This window comes from Tupaia chinensis, unplaced genomic scaffold (assembly GCF_000334495.1).
Source record: "Tupaia chinensis unplaced genomic scaffold, TupChi_1.0 Scaffold143836_2, whole genome shotgun sequence".
Lineage (NCBI taxonomy): Eukaryota > Metazoa > Chordata > Mammalia > Scandentia > Tupaiidae > Tupaia > Tupaia belangeri.
Genome location: NW_006203687.1, coordinates 78,922 through 84,338, shown reverse-complemented (window position 1 = coordinate 84,338; position 5,417 = coordinate 78,922).

Sequence of the window (5,417 nt, the reverse complement as noted above, 5' to 3'; positions counted from 1 at the left end):
AGGAACGTGCTGGATCCTCTCACCCTCTGCAAATGGGAATTATACACAGGACGTCGCGAAAGCAGGTTACGGCCCAAAATGTATCACGTGAACGCCCTGAGCTGAGCCCGGTGACTGAGACATGTCAGTCTCTCCTCCTGCAACGTGACGCATCACAGTGCCCTGTTCCGTGCAGTCTTCCGTAGTTAAAACTGTTTGGGTTCATTTTCCTTCTGGATGGCCAGAGTAGATCTCGGCTGAAAAAAATATTTTTTTTCTTTTAGGTTTTTGCCATAACTTTGTGAACTTGCTGAGACAGGGAGAGAGAAAGAGAGAAATCGCCCCTGGGGGGATGGCCATGCTGCAATCCCTTCTCTGTTCTCCTCTTGGGATTTTGGGCATGCACGCACATGTCCAGAGTGATTTTCAGGCTGACAGGTCCAGGACTTGAACCGTAGTTGGCCACGAGAGAGTCGAGTGCCTTAACCAGTACACCACCTGCTGGTCCCTCTTTTCCATTTTCTAAAAAACTTACATTATTTATGAGAGAGAGCATGGACACATACACAAGAGAGACAGAGAGAGAGGCGAGAAAGAGAAGCACTTGGACGGGGTCTCGTCATGCCATCACCCTCCCCCAGCTCTCCAGCTTGTCAGGATCCTGGGTGTGCCAGCACAGGCCTGGCATGTTTTCAGACTGATGGGGGATCTGAACCCATGACTTTCAGCACTATAGTTCAGTTTGCTACCCATTGTGCCACCAGACTGGGTCAACATTGTGTCTTTTTGATGTGACATTTTTTACAAAAAAATCTTTATCTGTGCCTCTGAATATAATTAGTTATACCTATCTTAATAGACAAGGGAATCAGTGGACTGAAAGGTTTCTTAATAGGTTGTTTCATTTCTCTCTCTTGTTTTAAAGAATTAATTAATTAATTAATTAAAATTTGACGAGAGAGAGAGAAAGCCGCCAGGTCCAGGACTTGAACCGCGGTCGGTCATGTGGGAATCCAGCTCACCACATGATGGCCCAGTTTCATTTATCTCTTACCTTTACATAGGGCCCTATTCGATGCTTTTTAAAAAGTCCTTAAGGTCTTTGTCATTTTTAAAATTTCTTTTTAGTTTTTCCCAGCCTCTCATCCAGGACCACGGGCACCTGGGCATATCCAGCATGTTCAGGTCCTCCTGGAATCCAAACCTAGACCTCCTATAAGGCTCCACTATCGTGCAGCGGCACACTGCCACCAGCCCCATCGCAGCTGGGCCCAGGTTCCTTATCTCTCTAACCTTCTCAGAACAAATTCCACTGCTTCCAACTTGGTAATTACCAGCATACATTTGGAAACACCCTCGGTCTGAAAACAGAGAAGGTACTGCCGTGTCTGTGCAAGCATGCTGTTCTAAGGCACACTGCTGCTTCTCGATGTTCACAAGGGCTACGTATAGGGCTGACCCTGCAAGCCCTGTAAAGGGAGCTGGATCCCATGGAGTCAACCGTGGTTCAAATCCTGGTCCCAGAGGCTGGAAAAACATACGGGTGTGTTTACCTGCCCCAAATTTTGATGGGATGAGAAAAAGCAGCCCCACTGGGACATGCTCTCTCTCTCTGCTCCTGGTGAATGCATGAGCCCTCTGGCGATTAAAAATAATCTGGTATGTGCTACATACAAAAAGGCTCTAGGCACTGGACAAAGGTCAGGAAACAAAGTTAAACATTTTAAGCTATAGGCCGTCCCAAAGACTTTAACAGGACAAGGTACCCCTAGGGACAAAGGCACTAGTGAGTTTCCCAAAGTTTTTCACCGAAAGAGCCTTTTTCTCCCCCTCGCCATAGTATGTATGATGCCCACCACAATGCCAGTCACAGCTTACTAAGTGACTTGGCACACAGTCGGTGCTCAGTAAGGATCTGTTGAATGGGAGCGTGATTCCCAGCCAACTTTAAGCACCAACGGAATAACAAACTTGCTGGCTCTAAAACCAGCTCACAGAGCAGTGGTGGGTGAGCGCCACAGTCTTTTCATCCTGCAGCTCCCGTCCTGTGAACTGCAGTCACAGCAGGTCAGGACCCCTGTGGTCATCGGAGTGTTGTGTGTGGACATCGGACCCTGCGCTGCAATGCGAGCCCTGCTACTGCGTCAGGTGGCCGGGAAGTTTAAAGTACAAGCGCTTGCTCTGTCTCCTCACGTACGGCTGCAGGCCCTGGGCTTTCTGTTCTCTAAGGCCTTCAGTGTTGGTCGCCTTTTCAATTTTCTTGTGCACCTCCCCTTCCATGCTCCCTCGGTCTTAGAGAAATCTAGGTTTTCATTTAGTCTATGAACATGGCAGCTTTCCCATCCATCCCCTCTCCAGTCACATGCTTTTCTGAGCTCCTTACTCGACACCTTTGCAGACACCTCCAGTTTTACATGTCTAAAAGCAATGACGACGATAACTCCTGTTTGTCACCGGCAAGGAACGTGGGGAGAACTTCATCATCTGGTCCTACTAGAATCTGGTGAAGCAGATTCGATTATTTCCCCTATTCTGGAGAGGCAAAGAAATAGAGGCACAGAGAGTCCACCGCGTAGAGAGTACTCACCCCAGACCACAGCCAGTTGAGAGCCGGTGGGAATCCTAGCCTGCGGAACACTATCCCCCAGCTCTGCCCTCCCCCTCCCTGCGGTTCTCAGACTGGACTGGAACGGGTTGCACATCTCAGGAGACTGAAAGTGCCAGGGGAGCAAAGGTGTCACCTACTTTTTGTGCTCCTGGCACCTCGAATAGCTTTTGGCTCTGAACAAATATTTATTGAATGACAGCTCTCTTTTTCTTTTTTAAGAATTATTTTATTTAACTTTATTTATTTAGTTGACCAGAGAGGGACAGAGCGAGAGAGAAGTGGGGGGGAGGGAGAGAAAGCAAGTTGCTAGGTCTGGGAATTGAACCACAGTCAGCCAAGTGGGAGTCTCGTGCCCTTAACCACTGTGCCACCTGCTGGCCCTACCAATGACTTTTTTTTCTTTTTTTTGGAGAGGTTTTTGCTACAGGGTGTGTGCACTCGCCAGAAAGACAGACAGAGATGGAGAGACAGAAAGCAAGAAATCATCCCCCCAGGGAGGATGGCCATGCCACAATCTCTTCTCCTCCATTCTCATCTCAGGATCTTGGGCACGCATGCAAATGCACCTGGCATGAGTTTAAGCCACCAGGTCCGGGACTTGAACTGCGGTCAACTAAATGGGAGTCCAGCAACACAGCCATTATGCCAACTGCTGGTCCCAGCAATGACTTTTTAAATGTCTGTGATTGATTGGCATGTAAGAAGCAGCAAGTGAGCCAGCCAGAATGAGTGTGTGTCTGCTTTATATTAACTTTTGTTTTTCTTTCGTAGAAATACTGTAATTGTGGGCAAGCTAGTGGCATGGTTGTTAAAGCAGCTGATCTCATATGGCTGACTGTGCAGTTCGAGTCCTGGACCCAGCAGCTTGAGAAACACGCCAGGTGAGTACGTGTGCATGACCAAAATCCCGAGAGGAAAATGGGACAAGGGTTGCAGTATGGTCATCCCTGTTAAGGGATGGTTTCTCACTTTCTCTCTCTCTCTCTCTTACTTTCTGTCTGTCTTTCACTGGTGAGCACATGCAATCCATAGCAAACCGAGAAATTGTTACAGATGGATTAAAAATGTTACTAAAGCCTCACGAGGTTAAAAGAGTGGAATACACTTTTGTAAAGCTACTTATGACTTCTCTGAATAAGATGCACTCTTTTTAGGTGTGCTGTAGAGTTGAGGAAAGGGATACATAACACATCTTCTGAATAAAACTCACTCTCAGTGCTCACTGATGGTTCAGACACACTGACGGTTGGACGGAGAATCAACAGTTTGAAGATCAAGTTCTTTCTCTGGCACAACTGGCTTCAGGCTCCTGGAGAGGTCACGGGGTCTCCTTGTGTGATTCAGATGGGCTCTGAGGCCCTCCAATCATGTGATTCTCCGTGTGTTTGTATCTAGCTGGAGGCGGCTGGAGATGACCAAGGTTTGACGCTTTGGTTTGGTGAGGTTTGTGTGGAATTTGCTGACCTTTCTTAATTACCTTGATCTCTCCAGATCGAATCTACATTTCTTTCCGTATTAGAGAAGCGCACACTGATTAGTTGACACTTGCTATTGAAGCTAGAGCTCTAACAATTTTGTAGATGGTGCCAACTGATTGCAAAACATCCCCCTTCCCTTGGCCCACGAAGCAAGGACAATGCCGTCACTAAGCAGCCCACACTGCTGTCTGGGTGAAACCAGACTTCCTACCGAAACAGACGTTAGCCAGCAGCCGGCTCCAATGGTCTCTTCTAAGTTTTGGCCCTGACTAGGTATTCTGAGAAGATGCTTATGACATTAACGGGTGACTTCTGACTTGTTCACAATCTAGGGACGGAAACAAGGCAAAGCTGGTATAATTCAAGTAGATCCAGCTATGTGCAACTTGGGTGTGATGCTGTCAGGATAATTTTCCATTTTCCCACAATTCTGCCACTGTGAGACATGTGTTTTGAAAGCACTAAAGGTACAAGCCGCCTAATTCATTAGCTGTTAAATAAAATGAAAACATCAATTAAAGAGAATTTTCTCTTATGTGGTACCTTTTGTCTCTCACACACAACCTGTCCCCTCTCCCATACACACACACACAACCCTCTAAACATCCCACCCAGGACACAGTTGGGGGCGGGGGGGACAATCCACCTAAGTCTGCTGCTTATTCGAGGTTAAACAAGAGGCTTCGATGTTTTAAATGGAATGCCCATCATGACGGTAATAATTACCACTAATAATTACCTTGGAGTCTGGCGGAACACAACCTGTGTGGTCTCTCATGGGCGCTGCTATTTTCTCATCTTGCGGTATGAGCCCTGTTTCTAGGAGGTCAGGGTGCGGGCTGGGGCTGTGGCGAGGTCACCCTCCTCCTGCTAGGAGGGCAGCACGACTTTGGGCCCGTTAGGAGCAGAGCAGGGTGAGTTCCCGTGTGTGCTGTTTTCTGGAGGCCTTGCTAATGGGAACGTGCCGGTGGCTCTTCTCTGAGATATGAGATGTCTTTGGGGATCATCAGTTTTGTTTGGTAATTTATTTATTTATTTTTTTTAATTTTTTTTCCTAACTTTATTTATTTATTTATTTTTATTTTGACCAGAGAGGGATGGAGTGAGAGAGAGAGGGAGAGAGGGAGAAAAAGAGGGAGAGAGAGAAAAAGCAAGTCTCCAGGTCTGGGATGTGAACTGTGGTCGGCCATATGGGAGTCTAGTGCATTTAACCACCACGCTGCCGGCCCCGGGCATCAACGGCTTTAACTGTCCTCCTTTGACCTCTTACGAGTACAAAAGCTGGTGTCAGGAAAGACCAGTGACTCCCCCCTCCGAGCAGATACCCCATAAAGCACCCATGGAGAGACGCC